This window comes from Schistocerca cancellata, chromosome 5, assembly GCF_023864275.1.
Source record: "Schistocerca cancellata isolate TAMUIC-IGC-003103 chromosome 5, iqSchCanc2.1, whole genome shotgun sequence".
Lineage (NCBI taxonomy): Eukaryota > Metazoa > Arthropoda > Insecta > Orthoptera > Acrididae > Schistocerca > Schistocerca cancellata.
Window position 1 is genome coordinate 359,475,032 of NC_064630.1, and position 20,938 is coordinate 359,495,969.

Sequence of the window (20,938 nt, forward strand, 5' to 3'; positions counted from 1 at the left end):
CAAGACAGTTGGCAATGAAGATGAACAGGACACCCACACCTTGTCACATCATACTGAAGGGGAAGAAGGATGAATGTGTGAAAAGGTTCAATTATCAGGGTAGCATCATATCATGTGATGGAAGTTCCAAACTAAAAGTCTTAAAAAGAATAACAAAAGGATCTAGCTTCTTGCACCAAGTACGAAATCTAATCTGCGTCAAGGAAGTCCCTCAAAGACTTCAAGAAACACATATCAATGAGAGCTCAACTTACCAACTTAAAGTGCAAGGATTTACCACAGTTGCCTCCAAAGGCCATGAAAAGCATGTAATTGATACACTTATTAAAATGAGCTATTGAATAATACTAAAGAGCTTCCCATGCCCACTGGCTTTGCCATAGGGGTAAAAGTAAATGACTTAATGATAGTCAATGTGTACAAACCTCCATCCAAAAACTGGGCATTTTCTGTTCTTCCTGATGTAAGCCAGCCAGCAGTGTACATTGGGGATTTCAATTCTCACCATTTCAGATGGGGATACCACTCCTGTGACGACCAAGGTCTCCCGCTAGCAGATTAGGCTATCCATCTCATATATGATGATAAGGACAAGGATGGAAAACTTCAAGTTTGCCAGAATTACTCCAATTCTGATAAACTATGAATGGTTTACTAAACTGCTGCTGTGAGCAGCCCAAGAAACTATCCCATATGGAGCTAGAAGAGAATACATACCAGGCGTTACCAAACAATGTGAATCTCTTCTTCAGGGAAACAACAACACTGGAAATCCCCAGACTGCAGACTCACTGACCACACTTCTTGACAAAGTGTGAGTTAATGAGCATTGCGCTCTCATTTAAATATATGGCCAAAATAATCAGCCTACAGGAATTGTGAAATGAACCCTGTCATCAAGGACTGTGTGCCACAAAGGGCACAGATTCACCATGAGATGGGGAAATTCACAGGCGTCTATTGTCTATTGAATCCTAAGTGCTGTAGTGTGTGAGTGAAACAGACGAGAACCTATGACATAAGAAAACCCAGTAGAAGGCTTTTGTAGCTGAGGAGACGTATCAGTGTTAAGTATGGCAAACCTAAGATTGGCCATAAAGGGAAACATTTATGAAAACTATTAAATCTGTAGTAATTCAGGGAGTCAAGCCACAGTAATTTTAATCTGCCATCCTCCATAAATTTTCATAGTGATCCCAATAAAACTTGAATATTGGTCATATCTGTAATAGTTTAGGATTTATTGTTAAAGTGAAATTAACAAGTTTTGTAACAAAGACCTGAATGCTAAAATCTGAAACCTTTGGCCAATCTTAATGATTGACATTTCATATAGAAGCACGCCATTACAATGCCAAATGTTGTTAATATCAACTCTGTAACTTTATTTGTTTAAAAGATATAGTCAATTTAAATAATCAGTATTTTCAGTTAAGCATCAGAACATCATTTCCTCCACACAAAATACATTAAATGATGACAGCATGACTCCTAATGGAATCATTAGGTAATAGAATATTTGTTGTAAAATTTGGTGCATAATAGTTACTTTTGTTCTTTATTTATTTATCAGAAAGCACATTGGTGCAAGGCTCCTGGTCGTGGCATTCAAAGTTAAGAAGGAAATTTTATTGGTTTTCAAGCTTTGATTATTTAAATATGTTAAAATGTAAAATAATGTAGAATAAGCTGTAGCCAATCAGATGAATGGCTTCAGGAAAGGGAACTGCCCTCGTCAGGTGAGCAAGGATATTCAGTGCGCAGGAAACATGGCCAGGTAGGGGCAGAGGGAATGCTGGTGGAGACGCAAAAGTGGACAGTTGGTCATTAGGTAGGTAGGAAGGGAATGACTTAGAAAATTTCACGTTGTGTGGTATTGTAGGACTTAGTTTCAGAGCAGTGAGCAGCCGCTCGCCTGGTGTGAACTCTAACTTTTTGCATAGTTAATGAGGTGGAGTACTGGACTGGTAATACGTGGTGAGATTGTGAGTGATTGAAGTGTGTCAAATAGGTGCGTGGGTGTAATAGTAATTCTAAATACTACCACTTTCAATGTTAGTTTGCTTTCTGAATAAACATTATTCTAACCAAATTGCAACTGTGTAGCCTACATCATTTATGGGTCATTAATTTAGTTCCCAATATCATTTTTACTGTTATTATATGCTATGTTACCTTTGTAATTTGCAAACTTGCCATCAGCCAGACAATTTAACCAAAGGGTCACAAGTGTCTAATTTAGGGCGTGTAATGCAACACGTGCGGTTCAACCCCTAGATGAGTCTGAGCCAAGACATTTCGATGAACAGGAACTGCATGTGAGCCTGAACACCTATGGGGTGTTAGCTCACAGAAGAAAGAAGGAAATGTTGGCATGAGCTAGTTGAGCAGCTTGACTTCACCCATTCAAGCTGTAAAAGTTGGGGCCTTCTCAGAAAATTAGGGGGTGCTGTACATCCTAGCTCCAAACAGAGTGCTATTAACCCTAATAAAATAAGCTCAGTTATACTTGAAAACTCCAAGATCCACATCCCTACACAACAGAAGAAGGACCTTAAAAAACTCATGGCTGAAGCACTGAAGAACTGCGCAGGAGGGTCAGACATTGTGAGCACTATCTCTGAGGAAGAGTTGATAACTGCAATAAATGACATCAAATCAAGGAAAGCGGCCACACTTGATGGAATCCTATCAGAGTTTCTAAAAAACACCTGTGGAACAAGTTGGTTTCAGGTTGAAGAGGAGCTGCTGCAATCAAGGTTGGTTGGTTGGTTGGTTTGGGGGAAGGGACCAAACAGCCAGGTCATCAGTCCCATCAGATTAGGGAAGGAAGCCATCCGTGCCCTTTCAAAGAAACCATCCCAGCATTTGCAAGAAGCGATTTAGGGAAATCCTGGAAAACCTAAATCATGATGGCTGATGTGGGATTGAACCGTCATCCTCCTGAATATGAGTCCAGTGTGCTGACCACTGTACCACCTCACTTGGTGCTGCGATCAAGCCCTGGCACTAACCATGCATATTGAACATGGTTTTCAGAACAAGAAAAAGACCGGTGTAGTATTTATAGATCTCTCAGCTGCATACGACACAGTCTGGCTTAAAGGATTACCGTATAAGCTTGCTACAGTAGTCAAATAAAAAAAGTCATTAAAGCACTTTTATAATATGCTATCCACAAGGATGTACAGAGTACATCTTCATAGAAAAACAAGCAAAGTCCGAATCCTTGATAATTGACTGCCACAAGGCTCTGTGCTAGCTACTTTACTATTTAATTTGTACATCTCTGATATGCTGGAACTCAAACCATGGAAGTTCGCATATGCCGATGATCTGGCTATTGCTTTGCAAGGCAAGTCATTCGAACAATTGGAATCAGGCCTAAATTCTGATTTGGTGCAGCATCATAACTATTACAGGACATGGCATCTGAACCTTAATGCATCAAGAACAGCAAGTACAGTGATGCACCTGAATAAAAAAAACAAGTAGACAGGAAGCTGCACTTGCATATAGCAAGCCAGAATATAAGCCATGAAAGAGCACCAAAATATGTGGGTGCTAAACTGGACCGCAACCTAACATTCAAAGAACACCTGCAGGATGTCAGACAAAAACCCATAGGCGGAGTCAATATCATCCAGAAACTTGCAGGCTCTACCTGGGGAAGTAATGCTATGACACTTCGCACTTCCTCCTTGGCTCTTGTCTACAGCATTTCAGAATACTGTGGGCCCGTATGGGCTAACAGTTTGCACATCAATTAAGTAGATGTTTGTCTAAATGACATCTTGTGAACAATAACTGGATGAGTGAGACCTACCCCAACACCATGGCTCTCTGTGCTGGCAAACACTGAACCTCCCTCACTCCACAGACAAGATGCAATCCAAAGAGAAATGCAAAAAATTGCTGCTGACACCACACTCCCAATACACGCTGATCTACGTGGCCTGACATGATTAAAGTCAAGAAATCCCTTCTGCAACCATTCCTCGAACAATTGGGACACCACAGTAGACTCGAAACACCTATGGCAACAAGAAAATGTTAACAATGGACACCTCATTAAGAACCCGGCTGTTTGTGTTCCTGGCCTCAACATCCCTCGAAGGACCTGGGTGGCACTAAAGAAAATGAGAACTGATTTTGGACGGTGCAACAAGCTGATGGCTAAGTAGAGCTCATGGACGAACCTCACTGTGACTGCGGCAAAATACAGACGATGCAGCACATAATTGAGTGTGAAATTCATGGTTTTCAGGATGGTTCACTAGAGGATTTGGATAGGATCACAGACTGTGCCATTTCTTGGCTTTGTAATTTAAGTGTTTCTGTTAATTGTTAATTTTTTTGACAGATTACAACACGTATGCACTATAGGTTTATATGTACTGTTATATATGTAACTAAATTTATAATGAATAATTTTTTGTTACATTTGCATGTTAATTAAGTTTCTCATGCTGAATGTGTATAGTACTGTAAGGCATCTGGCATATCGAATGCAAAATAAATAAATACTTTGCGACACAAGATATTTTCACAACATTGGTTATCCAAATAAATCATAATTACCTTTTTTGTTCTATAACGATGATTGGAGGTCACTGGTACCTTACCCCAAATTAATTAGAAAATGTCCCTCAAGGGCCTTCAAAATTTTACTGATAGTGTTTGAGTTCACTCTGTGTACATATATGAAAAGAAAACCAGCTATGTTGGGAAAAAGGCCATTGATTCTCCTCTTCTACCATGCAGCTGTTTTTCTGTCTGATACTTATGTGAAAGTATGAGAGTAGAAGTTTGACAAGTGCTTCAAGTGTAGTATGAACTCTTTGGTTTACACGGTGTATCACTGTTCATCCCAAGTAGCTCGGTTTCAATTAGTCTCTTGTACCACTAGCATTCACTCTTGTTCCAGGTGTAAGTGTTTGAAATCTGTAAAATAAATTTCATTCTTATTTATCAGTTCTGGCCACACGTTATGTATTGAGGTTAATGTACCCACACATTGGTGAACCTGAGAAGAAAAGTGGTCACTAAAAAGTGAGAAAGTCAGAGTGAACCACTAACACCTAAAACAAACTCTATTACACCAGGACAGGAATTCAGACAACACCATGCAGTAAAACAGTGCAAACTCACTATCTGATCAAAAGTATCCACACGCCCCTGTGTAATGTAGAACAGGCAACTAGAGGTCATGAGAGGTGGACTCACCAGTATAAAAGGAAGTGTCGATTATTGTGTTGTCAGTAGAGAAGCAGTAACAGCAGACTGAGTAGATCAGGAGAGCTCAGTGAGTTTGAATGTGAACTAGTCATTGCATGTCACCTGAATAAAAACCTGAGTAACACCTGAGTAACCGACTGTGAAATGAAAAAGCCCTGGAACAGCTGCAGCTAAACCAAGATCAGGAATGCTTTGTATTTTGATGGTCAGGGACTGTTGAGCATAGCAAATGGTGGTTGTAGAAAAACTGCATGATGTCAGTGGAAGGAAACACTCATGAGTTCCAAAGTGGTGCCAGGAATCCAGCTAGCACAATGACTGACTGCATGGAATTAAACAGAATAGGGTACAACAGTCAAGCAGCTCCTTACAAAGTCATACATTTCTGTAGCCAATGATAAGTGATGCTTGAGGTGGTGTAACGTGCCACAAGGTATAGTGTCAACAGTGAAGTGTATAGAAGGTGGTGTTTATTGTGGTTAGGGTGTGACCTCTTATGCCACTTAAGAAAATACTACATGTGGAAGGATATGAACACATATTACAGCATTGTGTACTGCATACAAAAAGGACAATTTTGGAGGTGCTGATTCTTTGATCAACGTTATGCACTCTTTCAAAAAAGCAGCATCTGTGGGGCAATGGTTTGTGGACAACAATATTCCTGAAATGGAACTTACATTGTTAAATTTGGCCATGTGCAAAGTAAAGTTGGCTGCTTACTAAGGGATAGAAGTGCAAGTAGTGTGGCCACTGCAGGGTTACAAGATGTAGGAGAGGGAATGTTTTGTTGTTTGTCTTCAAATACTTACAGCTGATGAGCATGTGTAAGTCATACTGAGCAGCTGCTATGCTATAAATTTTGACATGGAAATAACACAGATTCATGAATGTGCATTACAGAGATAGTCATTTCCAAATATGCTACTTATTTGTAGCAAGAAGTATGAAACTGAAGTATGACTGTTGTGATATACTATAACTAGCGCAAGAGAAATGTCATCAAAACATTTAACAAACATTTATCATTGTGCCTCATATTAATTCATTTAAATATAAGTATAGTTACAGTCTCTGTAATGTGCTCCCAAACTGGCCACAAAGTTGGTAAGAATTTCTTGAGGTAGGCAGTTCCATTCCTCTGCCAGTACTGTTGACAACTGCTCGATAGCCATTAGTGTTTGCGGATGTGCTGCAATACATCTCCTCAATGCATCTGACAGCACTTGATGGGATTTAAGTTGGGGAATGGGCAAGCCAGTCCATTTGCTGAATATCCTCTCATTCGAAGAGCTCCTTCACCTGTGCTGTTTAGAGCGATCTTGCATTTTCATCAGTAAAAATGAAGTCACATTTGAATGGATCCCTGAAAAGATGCATATAGGTAAAGAGTAAAGTATCACAATAACAGTGACCAGCAAGTGTACCGTATTCAAAGATTTGGAAGTCAGTACATCCATGCGACATCTTGCCCCCCCCACACTGTAACATTTGGATCACCAAAATTACCATATTCAACCATGTTCCTGTGGATATTATGAATTCCTACCTCTCACAGTATGAATGTACATCTGTACATCCGAATCACTACAACACACCCCTCAAATTAGTAATTACATGCCATGGTATCTATTTGTATTAAATCGACCGTACACACAAGAGTTCTGTTTGAAGAAGTGCAGACCTGTCACACCTCACTGAGAGTATCTATAGAGGCCTTCTGCCTAGAATCTTCTACAGACGTCTCTTTGCAGTAGTTGATAGCTCCAGTCACAGCTTTGTCTCTTGTCAAGATTTTTGAAGTACTGTTAAGTGAAAACTGTAGAACAGTGAGGAGCTTATCTACTGTTATGAACATCTCAAATATTTTTTTAGGAATGCCAGTATTAATTACTGTCTGCAAATCCTGCTGCATAACAGTATCAACACACATTACTTGTATATTACCAAAAAATACTGTGGTATTTTAAGGGAAGTCATTAAAATGCCCAGAAGCATGCATGTCCAGCCAGAAATAAATATTGTAGGTAATAAGATTAAAACTATATGGGACATTGTCAAATGGGAGATAGGGCTGCCAGTCAGTGTGCAAGATTCCATAACAATTAAACTAAATGACAATGTTGTGATTGATAATTCACAAGTTGTAAGTACTTTCAACAATCACTTTTTAGACATAGCAGCAAATATAGGATTAAATGGCTCCGCTGAAGGAGCAAGAGAATATATTAAGTATGTCTTTCCACAAAACTTTATGCAAATAGAAGTAGTACCAAAATCCTTCACTGAAATTAATGCAATTATAAAAATTGTAAAGAACAAAAGTTCATGTGCAGTTGATGGAATTTCAAAAAGAATGCAGAGAAGTTGTTCCAACTTAATAAGTAATTTGCTTAGTGATGTATGCAATGCATCATGTGCACAAGGATTTTTTCCAGACAGGTTAAAATATGCAGCTGTTAAACCACATCATAAGAAAGGTGACAAGACGGACTTAAAGATTTATCATCAAGTTTCCTTACTGACCTCTTTTAATAAAATATTCTACAAAGTAATGTACACAAGAGCAGTCACACACTTAAGTGGAAACAATTTACTCAGCATATTACAATTTGGATTTGAGAAGGGTAGATCGATTGAGAGCACTATTTCTACATTCACTCATCAAATAGTACAACCCTTAAATAATAATATATTTACCAGTTGGTATTTTTTGTGGTCTTTCAAAGGTGTTTGATTGTATAGATCATGTTTCTTTCTTGGAAAAACTCAAGTATTGTTGTTGTTGTGGTCTTCAGTCCTGAGACTGGTTTGATGCAGCTCTCCATGCTACTCTATCCTGTGCAAGTTTCTTCATCTCCCAGTACCTACTGCAACCTACATCCTTCTGAATCTGCTTAGTGTATTCATCTCTTGGTCTCCCCCTACAATTTTTACCCTCCACGCTGCCCTCCAATACTAAATTGGTGATCCCTTGGTGCCTCAGAACATGTCCTGCCAACCGATCTCTTCTTCTGGTCAAGTTGTGCCACAAACTTCTCTTCTCCCCAATCCTATTCAATACTTCCTCATTAGTTATGTGATCTACCCATCTAATCTTCAGCATTCTTCTGTAGCACCACATTTCAAAAGCTTCTATTCTCTTCTTGTCCAAACTATTTACCGTCCATGTTTCACTTCCATACATGGCTACACTCCATACAAATACTTTCAGAAATGACTTCCTGACACTTAAATCTATACTCGATGTTAACAAATTTCTCTTCTTCAGAAACGCTTTCCTTGCCATTGCCAGTCTACATTTTATATCCTCTCTACTTCGGCCATCATCAGTTATTTTGCTCCCCAAATAGCAAAACTCCTTTACTACTTTAAGTGTCTCATTTCCTAATCTAATACCCTCAACAACACCCGATTTAATTTGACTACATTCCATTATCCTCATTTTGCTTTTGTTGATGTTCATCTTATATCCTCCCTTCAAGACACCATCCATTCCGTTCAACTGCTCTTCCAAGTCCTTTGCTGTCTCTGACAGAATTACAATGTCATCGGCAAATCTCAAAGTTTTTATTTCTTCTCCATGGATTTTAATACCTACTCCGAATTTTTCTTTTGTTTCCTTTACTGCTTGCTCAATATACAGATTGAATAACATCGGGGAGAGGCTACAACCCTGTCTTACTCCCTTCCCAACAACTGCTTCCCTTTCATGCCCCTCGACACTTATAACTGCCATCTGGTTTCTGTACAAATTGTAAATAGCCTTTCGCTCCCTGTATTTTACCCCTGCCACCTTTAGAATTTGAAAGAGAGTATTCCAGTCAACATTGTCAAAAGCCTCCTCCAAGTCTACAAATGCTAGAAATGTAGGTTTGCCTTTCCTTAATCTTTCTTCTAAGATAAGTCGTAAGGTCAATATTGCCTCACGTGTTCCCATTTTTCTACGGAATCCAAACTGATCTTCCCCGAGGTCGGCTTCTACCAGTTTTTCCATTCGTCTGTAAAGAATTCGCGTTAGTATTTTGCAGCTGTGACTTATTAAACTGATAGTTCAGTAATTTTCACATCTGTCAACACCCTCTTTCTTTGGGATTGGAATTATTATATTCTTCCTGAAGTCTGAGGGTACCTCACCTGTTTCATACATCTTGCTCATCAGATGGTAGAGTTTTGTCAAGACTGGCTCTCCCAAGGCCGTCAGTAGTTCCAATGGAATGTTGTCTACTCTGGGGGCCTTGTTTCGACTCAGGTCTTTCAGTGCTCTGTCAAACTCTTCACGCAGTATCGTATCTTCCATTTCATCTTCATCTACATCCATTTCCATAATATTGTCCTCAAGTACATCACCCTTGTATAGACCCTCTATATACTCCTTCCACCTTTCTGCTTTCCCTTCTTTGCTTAGAACTGGGTTGCCATCTGAGCTCTTGATGTTGATGCAAGTGGTTCTCTTATCTCCAAAGGTCTCTTTAATTTTCCTGTAGGCAGTATCTATCTTACCTCTAGTGATATAAGCCTCTACATCCTTACATTTGTCCTCTAACCATCCCTGATTAGCCATTTTGCACTTCCTGTCGATTTCATTTTTGAGACGTTTGTATTCCTTTTTGCCTGCTTCATTTACTGCATTTTTATATTTTCTCCTTTCATCAATTAAATTCAATATTTCTTCTGTTACCCAAGGATTTCTATTAGCCCTCGTCTTTTTACCTACTTGATCCTCTGCTGCCTTCACTATTTCATCCCTCAAAGCTACCCATTCTTCTTCTACTGTATTTCTTTCCCCCATTCCTGTCAATTGTTCCCTTATGCTCTCCCTAAAACTCTGTACAACCTCTGGTTCTTTCAGTTTATCCAGGTCCCATCTCCTTAAATTCCCACCTTTTTGCAGTTTCTTCAGTTTTAATCTACAGTTCATAACCAATAGATTGTGGTCAGAGTCCACATCTGCCCCTGGAAATGTCTTACAATTTAAAACCTGGTTCCTAAATCTCTGTCTTACAATTATATAATCTATCTGATACCTTTTAGTATCTCCAGGGTTCTTCCATGTATACAACCTTCTATCGTGATTCTTAAACCAAGTGTTAGCTATGATTAAGTTGTGCTCTGTGCAAAATTCTACCAGGCGGCTTCCTCTTTCATTTCTTAGCCCCAATCCATATTCACCTACTATGTTTCCTTCTCTCCCTTTTCCTACACTCGAATTCCAGTCACCCATGACTATTAAATTTTCGCCTCCCTTCACTATCTGAATAATTTCTTTTATTTCATCATACATTTCTTCAATTTCTTCGTCATCTGCAGAGCTAGTTGGCATATAAACTTGTACTACTGTAGTAGGCATGGGCTTTGTGTCTATCTTGGCCACAATAATGCATTCACTATGCTGTTTGTAGTAGCTTACCGGCATTCCTATTTTCCTATTCATTATTAAACCTACTCCTGCATTACCCCTATTTGATTTTGTATTTATAACTCTGTATTCACCTGACCAAAAGTCTTGTTCCTCCTGCCACCGAACTTCGCTCATTCCCACTATATCTAACTTTAACCTATCCATTTCCCTTTTTAAATTTTCTAACCTACCTGCCCAATTAAGTGATCTGACATTCCACGCTCCGATCCGTAGAATGCCAGTTTTCTTTCTCTTGATAACGACGTCCTCCTGAGTAGTCCCCGGCCGGAGATCCGAATGGGGGACTATTTTACCTCCGGAATATTTTACCCAAGAGGACGCCATCATCGTTTAATCATACAGTAAAGCTGCATGCCCTCGGGAAAAATTACGGCCATAGTTTCCCCTTGCTTTCAGCCGTTCGCAGTACCAGCACAGCAAGGCTGTTTTGGTTATTGTTACAAGGCCCTTGCAACTACTGAAAAGGCTGCTGTCCCTCTTCAGGAACCACACGTTTGTCTGGCCTCTCAACAGATATCCCTCCGTTGTGGTTGTACCTACGGTACTGCTATCTGTATCGCTGAGGCACGCAAGCCTCCCCACCAACGACAAGGTCCATGGTTCATGGGGGGACTCAAGTATTATGTAACTGATAACTGAAGGTTTTATGCACAGCTGGTTCGAACCATACTTAACAAAGAGAACATAAAAGGTTGTGCTGAATAATTCAGATAATCTCTGAGTAATTCAGGCAATGTCAGAAAGGTAGAAAACTTCAGTGAATGGGGGAAACATATCACAGAGGGAGTCCCACAGGATTCAATTTTGAGTCTGCTCCTAAGCATTATATATGTGTTAATTACCTTCCACTTAACATTCATCAAGCAAAATTGGTAATTTTTTCCAGGCTATACTAGTGTAATAACAAATTCCATTAAAGAGAAAGCAGCACAAGAGTTGGTAAATGTTATTTTCCAAAGAATTATTAATTTATTCTCTTCAAATGAACTCTACCTAAATTTTGAAGAAACATTGTACATTGTTTTGTACAACAGAGTTGTAGCAACAATAGATATAGCACATCAGCAGGAGTCAGTAATTACAGTAAAATGCTCCAGATTTTTGTGTATACATAATGATGAAAACTTGAGCTCCTCTCACAACCATGAACACCTATTTTGCCTATTTCTGCGTCATTCCCATTTCCTTTACACCATTCCTGCCACAATGAACCCTTGCTCCAGCTTTCTGCACCAGTTCAGGAAAGTATCCATTTCACTGGTTAAAACCCAGCCCCATATCCTGTTGCTCAAATGCTGCCTAAATCATGGACTCCCCCAAATGGCCTAACTATAAAGATTCCTTTCTCTGGATCCCACCCCTCCTTTCACAATGACCTACACCTTTTCAGATTCTGCCAATCCCTGGCTCTCACAAACACGGTACTGCAAAACATATCTCCATGGCACAGGCACCCCATAATCACATTTGCTTCCTCCACAAGATACTACCACTCTGCAATCCCTACTCCATACATCACATCCCTGAAATTGAATCCCTTGTTGTCCAGCACCTGGAGGAGTATTCAGACACCACCTCAACAAGTTATCCAATCTGCTGATGTCCTACTGCCACCTAGGGGCACCATTATCCAAGCCCTATTGTACCCACAGTGTTCCTCCTTGTCCCCCCTCATAGTAGCTAAACACTGCTTAGCTGACCTTTTCAACTTATCATATCTCCCGAAACTCCCTACCAATCCTCCACCAAACCAGAGCCACAACATCCACACAACACTGCTGTTAACATTTCCACTGAAATCCTCAGCTCCACAGAACTTTCAGTCCTATCCAAAAGCCACACCTTTAGGAACCATGCCTCTTGCAATTCATACCACCATCCAACCGTGATCCACCCCTACTCCCACCCAACCACCCACTAGTCACCTTCCAGTAATTCCTTACCTCCAACTTAGTCTCACCATCCTTCCTCATGCCTCTTTCCTCAGAACACCAACATTTCAGTAGAAGAAAGAACAGCCACACACAATCTCAAAACAAATCCTGACCTAATCATACTACCTGCAAATGAAGGTTCCACCACTGTTGTTATGAATTGCAGTGACTACCTGGCAGAAGGCCTCCAGTGTTGATGCCACATCCCTATACACCAACATCCCTCATGGCCATGGTCTTACTGCTGTTGAACACTATCTTTCCCAATGTCCTTCCAATGTGTGTGTGTGTGTGTGTGTGTGTGTGTGTGTGTGTGTGTGTGTGTGTGTGTGTTTTGTCTTCTTTATGGTAAGTAGCACTCTTGTCTTTTCCTACACTGTTGAACTTAAATTAGCACATCACTGAGTTTCTCGAACAACTGAGTCCTACTTATTTTGCTCTTCATATAAATGCTAATCTTGGAAACAAACATATCAACCTCATGACATATTTTACTTATTTCCCCTGAATAACATATTATGGAATAATTTCCTGCGGTAACTCATCACTTAGTAAGCAAGTTTAGCCATCTACATTAAGTGAATAAAACTGATGGCAAGACAGTGTAAGCTCCACACTTGCAAGATAACTTAATATATTTACACTAGCGCACAAATTACAAACACGGTGAGTTAGCATGAAAACATATCGAGAATGACAACCAGGACAATAGAACAAAGAAGTACTTGCATAAAGATAAAACACAGCAAAACATATCACTGCTGTCTGTGTTCAGTGATTTGTATCATTTGCTGCTACAGCAGCCCCTCTTTTTGGAGTTCGATGCTCCAAGTACGTCAGGATACTGGTGGTGAACAGTTCTTTTGGCCCATGTGATTGCTGTAACATATAAGTGGAGTTTCTGTTGGCAGTAAGGTGTGGTCTATAGCCTGGAGTCTATGCCGCCACCAAAGGTCATGGTTTGTAGTGGCTGCACTCGAAGACCCGTTGTCCTTTGCATCAAGATGAGGGGATTTGAGCCACTCCCTGGAGACTTTTCCATGCTTTCCATTCCAGTTTATCATGAAGTTGTTCACAATCTGTGCAGCACTTGGAACGGTCTTGTATACAGTTGGTGGAAGAGAGGACATACAGTGTCTTCACACAGCAAGATGTGTGTTGATGAAAGCCAGATCTTTATGTATGAAAACTGCTTTATTGCCATGACATTGCAGAGGATGTATGTTGGTCTGTGACATTCTCTCTTTTAATTTCCTACCAAAACTGGACATGTGTTCCTCAGATGGTAGGATTGTGGGTTTGTTGGTCAGCAGATCATCATGTAGCTGTACTTGCTTACCAAACACCAACTCAGCTGTTGAACAACCTAGATCTTGCTTCACTGCTGATCAAAGACCTAACAACACCAGAGGTAAAGCTTTCATCCACTTAGAGCCATGTGCCTTTAATGCAACCTTCAGAGATCAGTGAAATCTTCCAACTAACCCATCACTTGCTGGATGGTAACAAGTTGTCTCAATGTGACTGCACCTGCTTATCTGTAGCAGCTCTTGAAACAGACAAACCTCAAAATGTCTTTCATGGTCAGACGTGATCACTTGTGGTACGCAGTAACAAACAAACCAGCCTGCCAGTAGTGTCTTAGTCATAGTGCTTGTTGAAGTACTGGAAATAGCCAACAGGTAAACCAGTCCACCACTGCCAATACGTAGCTATAAATTTTGGAACGCAGAAGAGGTCTCACCAAATCAATATTTAATAGCATAAAATGGGTTGTAGGTTTAGCAAATGTTGCCATACACAGTTGCACATGTCTGCCAACCTCACTCTTCTGACACTGTAAACAACATTGACCCCAGCAGTGGGAATCCTTTTTATGCTGGCTCATGTGACATATTTCACCAGCAGTTTAGTTGAAGCACTGGCTCCTGGGTGTGCTAAATTACTAAAGGTGCATAAAGCTTCTTTCCTGTGTTTTGGCGGATTTAAGGCTGTAATCCACTCTGTGATGTATCACACCATAAGGTTACACTTTAACAAATAACAAACCGTGAGACAGATTAGCTAACAACGGATCCAACTCAGAGTCTTCCTTTTGATCAACTGCTATGTTCTCTCAGTAGACTACCTTGATGCTGGTGCAGCTACATGATAAATAATCAGCCGCAACATTATTCACGCTGCCGATGTGTCTAACATCTGTGGAGAACTGTGCTATGGAGTCTGCTATGCAACATTGACAGGGCAATGCTAGGTCTGACACCTTTGAAAAGAATGCTGTAAGTGGTGCATGATCTGTATAAATTGAAAAGTGCATGTCTTCCAATTATTGTTTGAAGAATTTAACCACTGCATGAATGGCTAGTAATGCACTGTCTGAAGTGCTCCATTTGTGCTTCTTTCAAGAGGTGGGAAAAAAATTAAAAGGGTTGCCAATCACCATTTATCGTCTGTTGCAATGTTGTGCCAACTGCCTCCTGGCTGGTGTTGACCATGACTGCCACTTTGGCATCATGAATGGGACAGTATAATAGCACAGCCTCTTCAATAGCATCCTTAAAGACTTCCAGTAGATTCTTGTTCCACAGTACCTTCTTGTCCCCTGATGTGAACTTTCCCTTCAGAAGTGTTGTCAAAGGAACCTGTTTCGCAGCTGCCTGTGGAAGATGGCATTGACAGAAATTTATTGTTCCCAAGAATCTTCATGATTCCTTGAAAGTCATCGGAACTGGGAAGTCACGGATGAGTTGTACTCTTTCAGGGTTTGGAGATAGACCTTTTGTGGAAATGATGAACCTGAGAAACTGTACGCTCTCTTTCCCAAAAATACACTTGTCTTTGCTGATTGCTCCTCCAAAGTTCTTAAGCCTCAGGAAAAGGGTTCATAGGTGCGTTGTTCCATAGTGTCACTCAGGTAACGAAACAGGAAACCGTCTAAGAATCTGGTAAATAAACCTTTGCCATGATCATGTGGCCTTCTTAAGACCAAAGAGTATAAAGTTGAAATGGAACAAACCAAATGGAGTATTGATAGCAGTCTTCTCCCTGTCACCCTTTGCGACTAAAATTTGAGTGTACTCCTTGCAGCATTATGTAACACTGAAAACACTCACCCCTTCTATGGTGGTGTAGTCTGCCAGGTGAGGTAGCAGATATTTATTGGACACAGTTTGGTAATTTAAGGACTCTATAATCCCCTCACATATATCAGTTTCTGCCCCCCCCCCTTTTTTTTTACTAGGTGACACTCACTGACTATCTGATGGAGACATGATGCCTTCAGCAATCTGTCTGTCTATGTTATCCTTAGTGGCGGTGAACTTTTCTGGCATTAGCCTGTGGTGGTGTGCTGTTACTGGAAGGCAGAGTGAACTCTGAATGTAGTGCTGAGTATTGTGTTTAGAAATTGTTCCTGGTTTTCTGATTTCTGTAATATCCAGAAATTCTTGCAGTACCACTTCACAACTGCTGGAAACTTATGCCAATTGAGCTACTTCTAGGAGTCAGTCAGAAGACAAGTCTGGAGCCAATCAGAAGAACTGCAAAAAATAAGCTCCCAAAATTGGTTCCATCAAGTTTGCCACGAGGAATGGCCATGTGAATGTGTGTTGCAGCCCAAGATCAAGTGTCAAAACTTTTCTTCCCATCATCTCAGTTCTGGAATTAGTTGCCACCTTTAGAGTTATCGGAACCATAGAACCACTGCCTGTGAAACTTCCGTCAGAACCTGTCTACCAAAAATGTTGTTCCACATGTGTTGTCCCTCACAAATAACTGGTTAGACTGCTCCTTGGTTGTAAATGAAGGACCAATCTGTTTTGCCAGTTGTCTCCTATCTGCCAGCTGCAGGTCCTCAAAACTCTAGTTTTTGAATCCCTCCTTGAATGTTATGCACTGTCTTCTTGCAGGCCTCTGAGTTGCATAGCAGTCAGTGTCTTCAGTTGGCATAAAGCAGTCCTCTGAATGCCATTAAATGTCAGAGGTAAGTGACCTGTTGGTTAATGCTCATTGAATGGTGAATCTGCAGAAATCTTCTAGCATGATATACCCGGGTATGTTGCAAATTGATACAGCAGCAATTGGCTCCTGTAACCCTGTATGGTAGACATGGGAAAAAAAGAAGTAGCAGGGCAATGTTTTTTGTCAATGACCACGTATGCCCTCCTGGGGTCATTGAACTAGTTTGGGAAATTGCACAGACTGATGCACTGGCATGCATTTCTGCTGAAACACCAATGGAATCAACACCATGAAGTTTGAGCTGATGGTTTTTGTATATCTGTGTTTGCTTTTGTGTCTGGCGTGGCTATATGCTTGCGTTTCAGAGCTATCACCGTGGCTTGTAATTCCCTCACACATCCTAGCAGGTGTTCTATTTTGGTTAGGGGCATGGCTGGACTTATACCTGAGTCGGGGGGCACCTTGCCCATCATTAAGGGTAATGTTCGGTTCGGGGCCTTCATCCATGCCAGTCTGTTTGACAGTGTTACAATCTTTAGGCTCTGAATATTCAGCTGTCATCTCGGCTTTGTCGACCAAGACTGTCAAGGGTAATTCGGTATGTAGTGTTAAGATAGTGCTGATTGTTGGTGGATTCCTAAGCCATAAAAACTGAATGTAAGGCTCAGGCAACAAATTATTGCCAGCTAGTGATTTTAGTTATGCCAACATTTGCTTCCATGACATGTCACCAGTTGACATCTCCTATAACAGTTTACACAATCTGCTCTCTGAAGTTAAAGACTACTCTTTGATTAAATCTGCTTTTAGAATCTCATAACTCTGTGAACTTACCAAGCCCTCTGCTTGTGTAATTTGTACGTCTTCCAAATGTGCCACCCCACAATGAAACCTGTTGAGTAAAGCTAGGATGCCATCTTGCAAAAATATGCTCTCTACTTTCTTGAACCATAGGTGTGGTTGTTTCATCCAGAAGACAGTAAGTTAATATTTCCAAAGTTCCTACCTTGAACTGTAGAGACTGTAGGCTCATTTGAAGAGCTTGCGTCTGCTGTGGTGTCCCATGTAGCTGCATTTTGATGCTGCTGCTGTGGTTATTGTTAATCGTGATTCTAGTTCTTTTTCAGGGTCACCACTTTAGCTATCTACCTCAAGTGAATAGAACTGATGGCTGGAGAGAATAAGCTCCACACTTGTAAGATAACTGAATATATTTACACTAAAGTGCAAATTACAAGCACAGCAACTTACCACCAAAACATATCGAGAATGAGCACCAGAACCATAGAACAAAGAAGTACATACATAAAGATAAAACACACTGCTGCCAATGTCCACTGATCGATATCACTTGCTGCTACAAAAGTTCTGATTTCACAAAAGCAAGCAGTAAGAATAATTCGTGGTATTCACCCATGGACATTATGTAGGTACCTCTTCAAGGAGCTGGACATTTTAACTGTGCCATCACAACACATATTCACTAATGAAATTCATCAAAAATAATCCATCACAATTTGAGATGGACAGTGATATCCACACCTACAGCACCACACGTAAAGATGAACTTTATTACCCATTGTTAAAGCTGTCATTGACTCAGGAAGGAATTCAGTATGCAGCAACAAAAATTTTTGATCTTTTACCCAATAACATAAAATATCTGACAGGTAGCAAACAAAGTTTTAAATACAATTTAAAATCATTTCTCTGGGACAACTTCTAATAAACTGGTAACAGTAATAACAAAAAAGTGTAGTTGCATGAGTAGGATTAAAAATAATAATGTATTCATTATGTGTGTATGTACCTGGTAAATTGGCTCATCCAGCATCATTTCAATAAAAGAATTATTCAAATATCTATGAAACATGTAACTAACTAATCAACCACCTTCACTCTCATTCATAGTCCACAGCACATTAACCCAAGAATGCCTGATTATAATTGTCACAATTCTCATGACTGTTTCTCTTTCTTTCTAACAATGTTGATAATGCTTGATATGTTATGCCACACTTTGTGCAATCTGTGACTGACATGCCACCGTGTGCCTCAGCCAGTCCTACAACACTTCCAGAGTCACGACACTGGTGTTTCTGGCCTCAAAACTATTTGGCCAATCAGGGACCAGGATTTTTCTTATGCCTATATTTGTTTCAATTGCTGTCAGCGAGTATCTAGCCAGCAGAGTTGGATGATGCCATGCCATATCAGCAACTGTTATATTTGAATCTACATGTCATACCATGTTGGAGCCTCCACATCACCAAAATGCCACATTATGATTCTGCCCAGACTGAAAGTTGTGAAAAGTATTGTACCACCACTACTCAAACTGAATCTGGTCTCGCCCAAGATGAGCAAGTCACCCCATTCCTCGTTAGTGCAATCCCTATGCTCTTGGCACCATCAAAAGTGGTGCTGCTGGTTAGTGGGTGTCAGCAGAACACAGTTTACTGGTTGTAGGGCAAAGAGACCACCCCCTGCAGTTACATGCCACTTTGGAGCACGATACTGAGTGCATTGCGGTTTTGTTAAATGTGACTGCAATTGCAGCTGTTGTTTGAGGTGGGTCCCTTCTTATGTGCTGCACTATGTAGTGATCATCTGCTGCTGTGGATGACCATAACTAACCACCTCCCCTCCTTTGGGCAACAGTGGCTGCAGTTCAGAAAACTCTCAGCACACAAGAAACAGTGCTGTGAGCAATACCAAACTCCTGGGCCACTTTCATCACACTTCATCATCCTTCCAGTCTGCCAATGATTCTTCCCAATGTGAAGTCATCCAAATGTTGTCTTCAGGTATGTTGTAATCAAGATCACCACCACACTGCACTTTAATTGGTCACTGACGGACACACACTGTCTTTTCCTGTTCCTTCAACTGCCTCCTGTTACACGACCAACCCCATTTGGCACTATAGTCATGATATGTGATGTCCAGCCCTCTGTGTGTGACTGGGGGACCTCTAGCAACATGCTCCTGTATTTTATTACATTTCTACCAAGTAATTAATATGTTACATTATCTATCTTGTCCTTCAGTTCTGAAGCGCAGTTTTTTTTTTCACCAGTAATATTAGTTGACTTTCTGGATTTGGGTGTTAGTTTCTAGATGCATATAATTACAAAATATGGCTGAGAGTCAAAGGCTGCACGAATACTTGATTCAGGCCACTTATGGTCTGTGGGCCACAATTTGATGACCACAGATTTTGATATTTGTCCAGGTAGACTCCTAAGTAATTGCATTGTCTTTCAGCCTTAACAGTATGACTCATAATACGTCTGATCTTTTCTGTTTTTAGTCTCACTGAAGAGTTGTTAGGATTTGGTCTAATGCAGCACCTCATCCAGTTTTGCAGTTTAGTCAAATAACTGGCTGACAGCATATGCATACTGTTGAGCCCCGATAGCAACACTCGATGGTGTTGATGACACAGTTGTATATCATCACTGTATCTGGCCACAAACTGATCCATCCTAAAGCTACCCTGGTCGTTACTGCTGTTCACTGGATTCCTGTCACAGTGTGGTACACCAGCACAGTTTCCATTATGGCAATCGATTCTATGATTCACTGTACCATCTCAGTGCCCACACTAATGTGATGGACAGTGTGGAAGACTACTCATCACAGATTTTAGCTGCCTTCTATCAATTTGTTGGCATACTGATTGACAGAGAAGGCAGCCTGCTGTCTTGTGGTTTAAAGTCTCATGAGGTTCTCCCAGACCTTCCTAGATATTGCAACTGCAATATGGTCCAAGCCGTTCCATGTCAACTTATTTTTTCTCTGCTCTTTGGCATCCAGTTACCTTTAGTACCCATCAACCTATATTTTCAAAGAGTGCAAAGTCTTACAGAATATGCCGAGCGTCCACACTGCCACAAATATATTCATCACTTGCCCATCTTTTTATTTTGTACAAATATATAGCACACAGGCCATGATCACTCAGGTAATTCATTAATCTCTCCCACCCCCAAATGGTTAAGGGATCAGTTCTTAGTCATTCCCTAATCTTATAGGAAAGTTCATATATTCTGCCAGTGTGAGAAGTTTTCTGTTCATTCTGCCACCATTGTCAAATGCAATACCATATTTCTTTTTTCACATATCCCTCAAATTCAAACATTCTATCTACTTGCATTTGATCATCTTTCTTGAATTAGTATAGGGCTCCTCTTTTCCTGATTCCAAGATCAAAAAGGCACATTCACAGAATGATTTACAACAATCTTAATAGTGTAGCAAACCTATCAGACAGATCAGTACCGATACTGGGTGTTGCAAAATTTTACTGACTAACTTCAAGGGGTTGTAGAGGGTATCATCAGGAACAAATTAAGGACAAGAAACCGTATCCAGAAATGTC